The sequence below is a fragment of the Somniosus microcephalus genome, chromosome 32, assembly GCF_052327205.1.
Source record: "Somniosus microcephalus isolate GS21.2 chromosome 32, FLI_Smic_1.0, whole genome shotgun sequence".
Classification (NCBI taxonomy): Eukaryota; Metazoa; Chordata; class Chondrichthyes; order Squaliformes; family Somniosidae; genus Somniosus; species Somniosus microcephalus.
The window spans coordinates 28441509-28456391 of record NC_141018.1 but is presented as its reverse complement, the minus strand read 5'-3'; positions in this window follow the sequence as shown (position 1 = coordinate 28456391).

Sequence of the window (14883 nt, the reverse complement as noted above, 5' to 3'; positions counted from 1 at the left end):
CCGGGAGCCAATGTAGGTTAGCGAGTACAGGGGTTGGCGGGTGAACGGAGGGTGGACGATGGGAGGCCGCCAAGGTGGGCAACTTGTGATCTGCTTTTAAATCAGGTAGCTTGGAATTAAAAAGAAAAACACACCAAACACGGGAAATCTGAAACGTAAGCGGGAAAATTCACAGCGAGTCAGTCAGCGCGCGAGGAAGAAAGTTCAGTAAACGTTTCAGGTGAGACACTTCCTCTGGACTGATGAGGGGAGTCAGGAGAAGCCCCTGTGATGAACTAGACCAGGACAAAACGATAGCAAAATACTGCGGATGCTGGAAATCTGAAATAACAACAGAAAACGCTGGAAAAACTCAGCAGGTCAGGCAGCATCCGTGGAGAGAGAAACATTTCAGGTTGAAGACCCTTCGTCAGAACTGAGAAAAAAGCAGGAAATGAAACGGATTAAAAGGCAAGTTTGGGGGCTGCGAAATGGGGGAGGGGATGAAAGAACAAAAGGGAAGGTCTGGGAGAGGTGAAGAGACATTAAGAGATATTCAAGGCGAGACGAGATGGTAATAGGACAGGTAAAGAGACAAAGGATGGCTCTAGATGAAGTGTGAAATGCGCTGGCAGAGTGAGAGACAGCTGCCATGTGGGAGAGAGGAAAAAAAAGGAAAAGGCGCAAACCAAAAGTGTGGATAAACCAGGACAAATGTGGCAAGCAACAACAACCGATCAGAGGTCAAGAGTTCAGTCGTGCTAACGACTTTCAGCAAGCTGCAGCTAATGGATTTAATAGCCTGTAAACACATCTCAAAACGTTGGAAAGAGGTGTAATGAGCTGTATGCTATACAAAGGTCATCTCAGTCAGGCTTGTGAAAAGGCAAAGTTGGGGGAGGGGGAGGTGCGGGTGGGGGGGTGCGGGGGAGGAGTTGGTGGTGGTGTGGGTGAACAACCTACTATTGAAATCGCAAGAACAAGCAGCTTTGAAATGTGTGATTGCTGAGAATGTGCTTCTGTTAGTGGGGCGTGAATCCTGTTCTTCAGTAAATATGGGCTTTCAGTCCAAAGGATGAGCCGAAACCTGGCTGCAAAATTAGAAACATGGGCCTTGGTATTTACGGGGAGGCGGGGAAGGAACGCGGTTACGAGAGGTGGGGGGATTGCGGGGGGCGTTATCCTGGAAATCCCGGGAACGCGGAGGCCCTGCCCCGGATTCGTTATCATTTTAAAAATTACATTTAGCCGCCCGGTAGCCAGCCGGATTGGCCGGAGTGGGAAAGCCCGCGGTGGAAGGCCGCAGCTGGGGACCCTTGGGGGGACGGACCACAGCAACCGGGATAGATCAGGGCTTGGTGCTGGCGGGGTGGGGGGCGGAGGGTGGAGCAGGCGTGGGGTGCTCGGAGCATGGCTATTGGGAGGGAGGCAAAGATCAGGGCCGTGAGGAGAGGTGGCGATGGGCAGAAGATTTGCTCGAGGGGCCAGAAGGGTGAAAGCACGCCTGCTCCTCCCGGCCCAAAGACTGTGCTGTAAAAAGTATTTACCTATTAGATCCGGCTGGCTCCGGACTCCAATTGGCTGCCGGGTTTCCCGAGCACTGGAAAACCCAGCCGACTGGAGTTAAGTTTAAATCAGGCTCCCCACTGCAAGTGTGGGGACCCTGATTTAAATATTATAATGAGGTGTCCCGCCTCGCCAAGATGGGAGGCAGGCACGCCATACAACCCGCCTGGTGTAAAAATGGTGGCAGGCGCGTTTGCGATGGATTGTGATCGCGTTTCGTGATTTTTACACACACTCCCCATACTCTCCGTCGCCCCCTGTTGTGGGGGTTTAATATCAACCCCATGGGCTTAGCGATGGTACATTTCAATCATTTGTAATTGAGTTTCTATTGAAATGGCAAGTAGTTATCCTGAATCTTGTTCTGTGGTAACAACTTCTTTGCCCAGGGAGTGGTGAGACTGTGGAACTCGCTACCACAGGGAGTGGTTGAAGCGAATAGTGTAGATGCATTTAAGGGGAAGCTAGATAAGTACATGAGGGAGAAAGGAATCGAAGGTTATGTTGGTAGGGTGAGATGAGGTAGGATGGGAGGAGGCTCGTGTGGAGCGTAAACACTGGCATGGACCATTTGGGCCGAATGGCCTGTTTCTGCACTGTAAATACTATGTAATACAAAGTAAGCAAAGGAAAGGAAACTTTCAAGTGACCACAAATTGGAGAAGAGCAGTTGACAATGGATGAAAGGGGTAGTTGGAGATACCAAATGGGAGAAATTCTGGTCACAACAGGAGCTTGGCTCGTACATTACTGGCAGGTTCAGGGCGATCTGTTTCCATGACACTGTGGAGGAGCCACAAGAGACTCAGTGTACTTTAGTATAATCCCCTTAATTGTATTATAGTGCAGCCGGGGACTGCACCTTTAAACTGATTGTTACCTTTACAGTGTGTGTTTGCCTTTATCCTGTGTGGTGACGTCATGACACCGATCACGTGACCGCCAGTGGCACGAAGAACGTGGGGACGTCATGATGTCAGCTTAGAGAACTTTCCAGCAGTCTTCGACTACCTGGCATCTTGAACGAACGTGTTTTGATTTCCTCCTTGTAACATCCAGCAAACTTCGTTGTTATTAAATTGCAGTCTTTTAATCCATTGAGTTGAGCTGAGGAAGAGACCAGGAAGCTCCAGAGCGATTTGGACAGACTGGGCGATTGGGCGGATAAATGGCAGATGCACTATAATGTGGACAAGTGCGAAGTTATCCACCTTGGGTGCAGGAACGGGAGGGCAAATTATTATTTAAATGGCAATAGATTGGGAGAGGGGGAAGTACAGAGAGACCTGGGTGTTCTTGTACACCAGTCACTGAAGGCGAGCATGCAGGTGCAACAGGCGGTCAAGAAGGCAAACGGTATGCTGGCCTTCATAGCAAAAGGGTTAGAATACAGGAACAGGGATACCTTGCTGCAGCTGTACAGGGCACTGGTGAGACCACACCTCGAGTACTGTGTACAGTTTTGGTCGCCTCATCTGAGGAAGGATGTTCTTGCCATGGAGGGGGTGCAGCGGCGATTCACCAGGCTGATACCAGGAATGGCGGGAATGACCTATGAGGAGAGACTATGTAGTTTAGGGATGTACACACTGGAGTTTAGAAGATTGAGAGGGGACCTCATAGAAGTGTATAAAATTCTGACAGGTCTAGACAGACTGGATGCAGAAGGAATGTTTCCCTTGGCGGGTGAGAACAGAACTAGAGGACATAATTTAAGGATAAGGGCTAAACCATTTAGGACAGAGATGAGGGGGAATTTCTTCACTCAGAGAGTGGTGAACCTGTGGAACTCATTGCCACAGAGGGCAGTGTACGCCAGCTCATTAAATATATTTAAGAGGGAATTAGATATATTTCTACGGGCAAAAGGGGTTAAGGGTTACGGAGAGAAGGCGGGGACGGGATACTGAATTAAAGGATCAGCCATGATCTCATCGAATGGCGGAGCAGGCACGAAGGGCCGAATGGCCTACTCCTGCTCCTATCTTCTATGTATCTATGTATCTATGAATTATTTAGTTAGGAACCTCCGTTCCTACAACACACATAGTTCTCTAATGGCGCATTTATACTGTCAGCTTTGTATCCATGCAAATGGTTTTCAGACTCACACCGACGTAATGGTAGAATCTAGGAGTCAGGTCCCCGCAGTAAAGCAGAAACCCCCCCCACAACCTGCCCAGAGGCCATTCCGTACTGCTTTGAGTTTGAACCCACTGCAGTGGAACACAATTTATCCATGGCACAGACACTGATTCAAAGTATTTAGATATCTGGCTGACAGAGCGAGCAAGGGGTCAATTGGAGCTGAACACCGGTCGTCAAACTTTTGATTAAATATTAATCAAAAGGCATTGTCTTTGCAAGATGCTTTGGCCAGTAAGCTGAACGATTGAGACAAGTAGGCCTGATGGCAAGAAGAGCTTTTTCAACTTGCCTTTTCAAATAATTCACCGCAGTGAAAGAAGGATACATGAAAGTAACAACTTGAGCCTAGCTCTTCTATCTGGTTGACGTAAGTGTGTGCGTGAGTGTGTATTTTGTTAAATCGAGAAGACAAGCAGCAGCCCATTGGGCAAGGCAACATCAAGGCTGCAAAGAGTGGGAGAAATGACGAGGTTAATCAAGGTGGTGGGAACCAGGAGACAGCTGTTAAGGTAGGAAGCTAAGAGCTAGGTGAGCTTTAGGCAGGCAATCTAGCCTGTTTACCTGAATTTGAATTACAGGCCTGTTTTGGTGAAATATGTAAAGCGTTTGCGATTTCTAACACTTGGAGGTAATCTGCCTCTAAATTCGGAAACATCAGTGCCATAAAAGCAAGAATTACACTTTCTGTGCTCTTGAACATGTTGAATAGTTCAGGTTTGTACGCGGAGATGTTGGTGTGTCTGCAGTAAAACACTGGGTCAATTCGAATACATTTATAAGATCCGGATTTTGACTTAAGTTAGACGATTCGGGTTCAAATGGCCAGTTTCTACTAAAGAGAAGAAAAAACAGTGCTAAATTTGATCCACACAGTCCCCAGTGGGGAACCAGCCTCAGAAGAAGTGCAAGTCAGAGACTGAACTACCACGATGATTCTCCAACTCGTGCTCCCATTGAACGCCGATCTCTAGGGTGAAATTACCCTCTGTATTAGCCTGCCAGTAATGCGTCAAAAACATTGACGCACTGCCATGTCAGCTGGAAGGGAGTGACAGGTAGGTTTGTAATTTTCTAATTTGATTTTTATACTGTTGTACACGTCTGACCTCTCTTGATATCTGAGCTGTTCAGTGACTTTGAGTCCGAGGCACTCGTTTCCCTATTGGTCGGGAGGATACCTGCCCACGCTCTGAAACTTCGCTCCTCTCACTCAGAGCCACTGGGCCCCAGGGCTCCATCTCGGCTCTGGGCTTTCCGCTGATCTCAGCGATAGTGGCAGTAGAGAGATTACTGTTGGGCGCTGTGCCCTGTGCCTGGGTCAATGGCAGCTGTGCTGCGCCGCACAGTCAAATAGCCTGATGACACTCATCAACAAGCAATGCTTCAGAGAATAGAGGAGAAAGTTAGTACCGAACTTCTGCTCGTGAAACCCATGGAAGCTATTTTTCACTATTTAAATTAGGTTTTAATCTCTCTCTATTCTTCTTTCTTTTTCTGTATTTTCTTTCTTTGTATTTCTTTTTCTCTTCCTTTCTTTCTTTCTCTCTTTTTCGCTTTCTTTCTCTCCTTTTTCTTTCTTTATTTCTTTCTCTCTTTTTGGCTTTCTTTTTCTCTCTTTCTTTCTCTCTCTCTCTCTCTCCCTCCCGGATTTTAGGAGTAGTTTTGCCACTTGATGCTCCTGGTGGGGAATCTCACCCGCTGGGAGGACACAGTGGAATTTTGAGCGCGCTAAATTGGAAAATTACCGCTTTACGTGAATTCCGGGTCTCTGGGTGTTCCTCCAAGTTTTGCTGGTTTCAAACCCTGCACATCGTGTGTAGGAGGGGATGGGAAATGCTGTGGAGTAGATGGGTTTTACCGGGTTTGGGTGAGTCAGCATTTTCATTCCTGGGCCCTCTGGAACGCTGGCACTGTGACAGTCAAACAATCGCAGGAACTCACTGCCACAGAGAAAAAAAAGAAAGATTTGCATTTCTATAGCGCCTTTCAAGACCTCAGGATGTCCCAAAGCGCTTTATAGCCAATGAAGTCCTTTTTGAAGTGTAGTCACTGTTGTAATGTAGGAAACGCGGGAGTTTCCTGCGCACAGCAAGCTCCCGCGGCAATGTAATAATGACCAGATAATCTGTTTCTTTAGTGATGTTGATTGAGGGATAAGTTTTGGCCAGGACACCGGGGAGCTCTTTTCAAATAGTACCATGGGGTCTGTTATGTCAACCTGAGAGGGCAGACGAGGCCTCGGATTAATGTGTCATTTAAAAGACAGCACCTCCGAGAGTGCAGCACTCCCTCGGTGTTGCAGTGAAGTGTCAACCTGGATTATGTGCCCCAGTCGAGTTAATCTAGTTTGGTTAGTGGTGTTGGTTAAAGGTGGAATGTTGGCCAGGACACCCTGTTCTTTGGAAAGTGCAACAGAATCTTCAACCTGACAGACAGGCCTTTTGAGAGATACAGATTCTCATTACTTTGCGGTATTGTGCTGCCCAGCATTCAAGATACTATCCTTCCCCACCTAAAAAAAAACCCACAGAAGGGCCTTGTGGAAAACTCACAGGTCTACAAAGCGAATAAAAATCTCTAGGTTCATAGAAAGGCCTATGTTAGATTGGATTTAATTCCCAAAGTTGAATCTTAACTGATAGGATTTGAAAATAAAATTATGTGTTGAAGATTAAGAACATAAGAACACAAGAATTAGGAGCAGGAGTCGGCCATACGGTCCCTCGAGCCTGCTCCGCCATTCAATAAGATCATGGCTGATCTTTGATCTCAACTCCACTTTCCCGCCCAATCTCCATATTCCTTGATTCCCCTAGAGTCCAAAAATCTATCGATCTCAGCCTTGAATATACTCAAAGACTCAGCATTCACAGCCCTCTAGGGCAGAGAATTCCAAAGATTCACAACCCTCTGAGTGAAGAAATTCCTCCACATCTCAGTCTTAAATGGCCGACCCTTATCCTGAGACTGTGCCCCCTAGTTCTAGACACTCCAGCCAGGGGGAAACAACCTCTCAGCATCTACCCTGTCAATCCCCCTCAGAATCTTGCATGTTTCAGTCTTTTAAACTCCAGAGTATAGGCCCAATCTACACAATATCTCCTCATAGGACAATCCTCTCATCCCAGGAGATCGTAGGTGTGAGATTTTGAGATGTGGGTCCTTTACGCAATGTACCAATCCCTGTCAAAAGCATAAACATGGTTAACAGCTGCAGGCTGCAGTGGTTGGACAAGTAAAATTCATGTCTCGTATTGCACTCCTCACTCTTTCCCTCTTTCTCTTCTTTTTCTCTCTTTTCCTGCATTTCTTTTCTCTCAAAACCAACCCATCCAACTGTGACGTGCGCAACAGCCTCCAGGAGGACAGTATGGCGACGGGGGGAATAGCAGCTTCTGGTGCTGGTGAAAGTCGTGTCTTAAAACTATAAACGGGATAAATTAAGAGAAATGTTGGGAATTATCGGCATGCTTAAGACACAGCAGGTCACGATCTGAAGGCACGAAGCTTGTGATCCTCAGACACAACAACAACAACTTGCATTTATATAGCGCCTTTAACATAGTAAAACGTCCCGAGGCATTTCACAGGAGCATTATATGGCAAAATATTTGACAGCGAGCCACATAAGGAGAAATTAGGGCAGGTGACCAAAAGCTTGGTCAAAGAGGTAGATTTTAAGGAGCGTCTTAAAGGAAGAGAGCGAGGTAGAGAGGCGGAGAGGTTTAGGGAGGGAAATCCAGATCTTACTTTTATATTGTGTCTTTCATGACGACAGGACGTCCCAAAGTGCTTCACTGTTGAAGTATAGTCACCGGTGCAACGTAGGGAAATGTGGCAATTTCCACACAGCAAGCTCCCAAAAACAGCACTGAGAGTAATGACCGGATAACCTGTTTTAGTGATGTTGATTGAAGGATAAACATTGGCTAAGATATTACAAGCTACGCTTATTCCATGTGTATAAATCCAAATCTCCACAGGGACACCAGAGTGGAATAGTTCCAGAAAGTTGTGATTAGGGGATTTGCTAGATTTGTAGAACTCCCCTGCTCTTCTTCCAATGGTGGGAATGGGATTTTTTAATGTTCATTTTAGGGGGCTTGGTTTAACGTCTCATTCAAAAGACTGCTGGTCTGACAGTACAGCACTCCCTCAGTACTGCCATGGAGTGCCAGCCTGGATTGTGTGGTTCAATCCCGGAGTGGGGGGTTTGAACTAATAACCTTCTGACTCAGAGGTGAACGAGCTTCCCACTGAGCCAAGGCTGACAGGAGATCACTGTCATGATAGCAAAATACTGCGGATGCTGGAAATCCGAAATAACAACAGCAAACGCTGGAAAAACTCAGCAGGCCAGGCAACATCCGTGGAGAGAGAAATAGAGTTAACGTTTCAGGTCGAAACCCTTCGTCAGATGTTGATGTATTTCCAGAAGTTCCTGTTTGTATCATACAAATCTATGCTTAATATCTTAAATGCAAGGAATAATATAAATATACATTCCTCCTTGACTGTCTCAATGGACATTATTTATTTTGGCACCTCCAACAGTGCAGCACTCCCTCAGTACTGGAAACTCTCTTTTTACTGGCACCTAAAATAACTGGAAATCTCTCTTAACCGGCAAAATTCAGGAGTAGGTTCAGGTAAGTTTTACTTCATATTAGTGGCTGTGTAACCGGGACTCCTGGATCTGTGGCTGTGTAACTGGGGTTCCTGCACCTCTTGCCATGCAACAGGGACGCCTGGATCTGTGGCCGTGTAACCGGGGTTCCTGCACCTGTTGCCATGCAACAGGGACGCCTGGATCTGTGGCCGTGTAACCGGGGTTCCTGCACCTGTTGCCATGCAACAGGGACGCCTGGATCTGTGGCCGTGTAACCGGGGTTCCTGCACCTGTTGCCATGCAACAGGGACGCCTGGATCTGTGGCCGTGTAACCGGGGTTCCTGCACCTGTTGCCATGCAACAGGGACGCCTGGATCTGTGGCCGTGTACGGGGCTCTCGTACCTTGGTAAGTACACCTCTCTGTAATCCAGACTTTTTGATCAACCGGCACTACGTCGGTCCCGTCGGTGCCGGATAAAAAAGAGTTTCCTGTACTGCACTGGGAGTGTCAGCCTGGATTATGGGCTCAAGTCTCATGGAGTGGGGCTCGAACCCACAGCCTTCTGATTCAGTGGCCAGTGCACACGCGTGGCTATCAAGTGAGAACGGACAGGCACTGTGATGCCCTTGACGAGCTTGCTGTCACTGGACATCAAAGCTGCACATGAATAGCGTCCACTTAGCTAAGGAACCAGAGCACACCAATGGAATCATACCCCAGCAACAGCTTCCCAGGTGGGTAGCAGGAGAGACCCTAGAGCTCGAGAATTTATAGCACTTTTCAAGTATTTTTACATCCAAATTAGATCAACTGCCTCTGAAATTTGTCACCAGCGTGGTGGTTTTGGGTTGGGGAATTCTTAGTGCATTACTCATTTTAAAATTCCCTATGACACGTGTGTCCAAAACATAGAAAAATAGGAGGAGTAAGCTATTCGGCCCTTCGAGCCTGCTCCGCCATTCAATATGATCATGGCTGATCCTCTATCTCAATACCATATTCCCGCTCTCTCCCCATACCCCTTGATGCCTTTTGTGTCTAGAAATCTATCTATCTCCTTCTTAAATATATTTAATGAATTGGCCTCCACAGCCTTCTGTGGTAGAGAATTCCACAGGTTCACCACCGTCTGGGTGAAGAAATTTCTCCTCATCTCATGGATGATCATGGGATGTTATGCATTTAATCAGGTAGTTTCATGATGAATGTACATCGCGAGGAGTGGGGAAGTGTTTGCAATCAGCCCACGCATGATGAGTATGTATTTAATTCCCGGTCGTCGGAGGGAAGCAAGAACAGAACGTGCCCAGGCTGGTGTAGGGAGACAAGCATCCTGCCCTGCAACTATTGGTGTTTCTCTTCAGCTCTGATTGAAGGTGGACTGTCATCCTTGCACTGTTTCGCAGCAGAAAGTATCTACCTCACTTTGATTGTAGCCAAACGCCGTGAGATCCAAACGGAATAGAAACATAGAAACATAGAAGATAGGAGCAGGAGTAGGCCATTCGGCCCCTCGAGCCTGCTCCGCCATTTAATGAGATCATGGCTGATCATCCAAATTCAGTACCCTGTCCCTGCCTTCTCCCCATATCCCTTGATCCCTTTAGCCTTAAGAAATATATCTAACTCCTTCTTGAATATATTTAATGAATTGGCCTCAACTGCCTTCTGTGATAGACAATTCCTAAGGTTCACCACTCTCTGGGTGAAGAAATTCCTCCTCATCTCTGTCCTAAATGGCTTACCCCTTATCCTTAGACTGTGACCCCTGGTTCTGGACTCCCCCACCATCGGGAACATCCTTCCTGCATCTAGTCTGTCTAGTCCTGTTAGAATTTTATAAGTTTTAATGAGATCCCCTCTCATTCTTCTAAACTCCAGCGAGTATAAGCCCAATCGTCCCAATCTCTCCTCATACGTCATTCCTGCCATCCCAGGTATCAGCCTGGTGAATCTTCCCTGCACTCCCTCCATGGCAAGAACATCCTTCCTCAGATAAGGTGACCAAAACTTGCAAAATAGAATAGAACTTGCAAAAAATGGACCGGCTTCTTTAAATTGAGCAATTATACGAGTCATTTGAGACATGAGGTGTGGTGAGTGTAGCGTGTTTGGGAGGAACAGGTGACTTTGGACCTATGGTTCCTGAAGCTCTCCACCGCTGGGGTTTTTTCCTCGCCTCATGTCTGGGTCTGTTGTAGAATCATTGATAGAGATTGGTTGCTGTGATTGGTCAACAACTCCATTACTGTTGTATCGCTCTACCAGGATGGGAGAAGGCGAGCTCGATGGACTTGGGTCTTTTCTGATCTCGCAATTTCTATGTTCCTACCAATGCAGCACCTCAGGAATTGAACTGAGCATTAAAGGGACTGAATCACGCACAGTGTATGGAAAATTGCAAATGAAAGCTTCGGTTTCCAATGAGATCTTTTTGTTATTATCCTTATTACGGACACCACGATGTGTCCTATACTCTGATAGAAGGCGATCTCCTGATAGTCATCCTCCAGGCTTTTGTATGACTGCATTCTACATTCAACGCCCCTGAACCAACACCAAATGCAACAAGGCATTCTCTCAGTTAAAGTGTCCAATTATCTTTAATTGTTTTCATCAGTGTGTAGCATCCTTCAATGCTAATATAGCTGCGCCAGGCAAACACCACCAATTCTTTCCCCTTAATTTTCTACATTAATGAAATGCCATTAATCAGTGTAAAAATGAGGTTGGGAAAAAAAAAAGTATATTTACTTTTTTAGAACTCCAGCTATAATAACAGCTGATGGATGCTACACATGGATGGAAACAATTAACGGTAATAGGGCACTTGAACAGGGAAATTGGCCAGCAGACCTACTCCAACATACACAATTACTAAAATGGTAATCATAAAATTAACAATAACAATTAAAAGACCTTTAACCACAATTAAAATAAACTAACTTGTGTACAATTATCTTTAGGCCAACCAAGGCACCACATGTTACATAACCCTGTGTCTTCGGACTTGGTTGCTCAAATCCAAATGACATAACCTCAGTGATAGAGCCCTACAGCCAGGGTGCATACCCAAGCTCTTCACAGAGTTAGGTTCCTCTATTGCCGGGTTCCACAATGTCGGTACATTCTCATCTGCCGCTTGCTGGCGGCTGCGTAGATTCATAGGAAAAAAAATAGGAGCAGGAGTCGGCCATTTGGCCCTTCGAGCCTGCTCCGCCATTCAATATGATCGTGGCTGATCCTCCATCTCAATACCATATTCCCGCTCTCTCCCCATACCCCTTGATGTCATTTGTGTCTAGAAATCTATCGATCTCCTTCTTAAATATATTCAGTGACTTGGCCGCCACAGCCTTCTGTGATAGAGAATTCCACAGGTTCACCACCCTCTGAGTGAAGAAATTTCTCCTCATCTCAGTCCTAAATGTCCTACCCCGTATGCTGAGACTGTGACCCCTCGTTCTAGACTCCCCCAGCCAGGGGAAACTTCCTGCATCCAGTCTGTCTAGCCCTGTCAGAATTTTATACGTTTCAATGAGATCCCCTCTCGTTCTTCTAAACTCTAGTGAATACAGGCCTAGTTGACCCAATCTCTCCTCATAGAGGCTTACAAGATATTAAATGGGATAGAGAACGTAAATCCGAAACAAGACTCACAGATACGCCAGGGAAGAAGGACAAGATGACATGGGGGTCAGGGTGGCGAATGACAGATTTAGGAGAGACATTGTTATATTTCATTTCTCAGTGAGTGATCAACAGCGTGAGCAGGTTGCTTGTACGAGTGGCTGAGGCTCATTTAAGACTCATTTAAGAAAGAGCTAGGTGCTGTAATGGGAGGACGGTTGGTATTCTAGAAGGATGAGATAAAATGGGCCAAAAAGCCTTCTTCAGCTGAATCAATCCTCTGATATCCCTGGCTCCTCTTTGAACACTTACTAATAAATCCAATATCTTGTAAGCCTCTTTATAGGGAAAGATGGGAAAGATTGAACAGGTTGGGGCCATTTTCTTTAGAAAAGAGAAGACCTGATTTAGAGGTAATCTTTCAAATTGTGAATGGGCTGGACAGTGTAGGTGTGGAGAGAATGTTTCCACTTATGGGAGAATCCAAAACTAGGGGCCATAACTGCAAGCTAGTTACTAATAAATCCAATAGGGAAATGAGGAGAAACTTCTTTACTCGGAGAGTGGTTAGAATGTGGAACTCGCTACCACAGGAAGTGATTGAGGCAGATAGCTTTTCAAATGGAAACTAGACGAGTACATGAGAGAAAAGGGGCTGATGGGACCTCAGCTTAACGTCTCTTCTGAAGGCTGTCTTGCGCAATCCGTTAAAAATCAAAGTTCACAGCACTAAACTTTGCATCACTCACATAGCAAGAAAGAAAGACTTGCATTTATACAGCACCTTTCCCCGAGAGCAGACGGGGCCTCGGTTTAACATCTCATGTGAAAGACGGCACCTCCGACAGTGCGGCACTCCCTCAGCACTGCACTGGGAGTGGCAGCCTGGATTTTTGTGCTCTGGTCTCTGGAGTGGGACTTGAGCCCACAACCTTCAATCATTTTGCCAGTTTTAACCACTGCCTCTCAAAATCATTTCACTCTAGCTTCTAACTCTTAACAGACCCACGCAGCTTGCTGGCCATTCAAAGTGAGCAGATGTGATTCACCAGGAATATAAATTGCATCAATTCTTCCACAGTTTCCATTGATTGATTGCGACGACTGGTGGGAAAGCCATTGCCTGTTATCACCAGCAGGACTGTCATGGCCAAAGTGCCCACAAAACAGTTGCAGTGCGACTGGCAGAGCCCATTAGTTTAAAACTGGCAGAGATTTACCTAACTGACATCTGCGGCACACTCCAGGGTCTGCTCGAACATCAAGAAAAGAACTCCATTGCAATCGCGCTCCTTGAGCTCGACTAAACAGCTAATATTTTACTGTTAATGTTGCCGCCGTTTAAAAATGAATATGGACGTATTCAAAAAACAAATAGAAAAGGATTGTGCCAGTGACAGTGAGTTACTGTTATTCCTTCTGGAGTGTGAAGGAGCCATAACTCACTCGCACTGCAGGCAGGAGTGAGTGATGACAGCCTTTTACATTTCACTCACGTGAAAGAATATAATTCCCTTTATTCTGCAGGACAGAATCATTTTCGATGGGTTTTTAAAGAGGGAGCACTTACATTAGCACCTGTGGTGACAAACTTTTCCATACTCCTTTTGCCCTTGTTGTTGTTGCTTAAGATTATTGTTTCAAGAGGCACCATTTTCATGAAAAAGTGCTTGGCAAAACTTATTTAATATTTACTACTCGACCTGCTGTCAGCCTTTACTTCTGTGTTTCGTATCAGTTACTCTTCCTGTTACTCTATTCTCTCCGTTACTTTTTAAAATTCATTCCTGGGATGTGGGCGTCGCTGGCAAGGCCGGCATTTATTGCCCATCCCTAATTGCCCTTGAGAAGGTGGTGGTGAGCTGCCTTCTTGAACCGCTGCAGTCCGTGTGGTGAAGGTACTCCCACAGTGCTGTTAGGGAGGGAGTTCCAGGATTTTGCCCCAGCCACGATGAAGGAACGGCGATGTATTTCCAAGTCAGGATGGTGTGTGACTTGGAGGGGAACTTGGAGGTGGTGGTGTTTCCAAGTGGCTACTGCCCTTGTCCTTCTAGGCGGAAGAGGTCACGGGTTTGGGAGATGCAGTCGAAGAAGCCTTGGCGAGTTGCTGCAGTGCATCTTGTAGAGCAAAGTAACCTAGCCAGCTATTCTATCACTGTTCTGGCACACATCCCACACTTACTCAATTGGTCATTCATCTCACTGCTGTTTTGGGATCTTTGTGTACAAAAATGTTTTTTCATTCGTTTACAGGATGTGGTCATCGCTGGCAAGGCCAGCATTTATTGCCCATCCCTAATTGCCCTCGAGAAGGTGGTGGTGAACTGTCTTCTTGAACCGCTGCAGTCCGTGTGGTGGAGGTACGCAGTGCTGACTTTGCAGTAGTGGTTTGGCACAACTGAGTGTCTTGCTGGGCCATTTCAGAGGGCAGTGAAGAGCCAACCACATTGCTGTGGGTCTGGAGTCACATATAGGCCAGACCGGGTAAGGGCGGCAGATTTCCTTCCCTCAAGGACATTAGTGAACCAGATGGGTTTTTAACAACAATCCAATAGTTTCATTGTCACCATTACTGATGCTAGCTTTTTATTAAATTCCAGGTTTATTTAATTAACTGAATTTAAATTCCCCAGCTGCTGTGGTGGGATTCTCACATCTACAGATCATTAGTCCAGACCTCTGCTAGCCCAGTAACATCACCACTATACTACTGTTGCCGCTTCCTGTATCTCTTGCTCTCGCTTGATCTCTTCGTGTTTCTCTCTGTTACTCCCACTCTGTCTCTCTGTTACTCTCCTCCTGAATCTATTACATCGCTGTGTCCCTCTGTTTCCCTCTCCGCGCCGCTTTTCCTGTGTCTGTGTTCCTCTCTCTTGCTGTATCTCTGTTGCTTCACTCGCTTTCTGTCTCCCTCTTTCTCCCTGTGGCTTTTTGGGGAATGTGACACT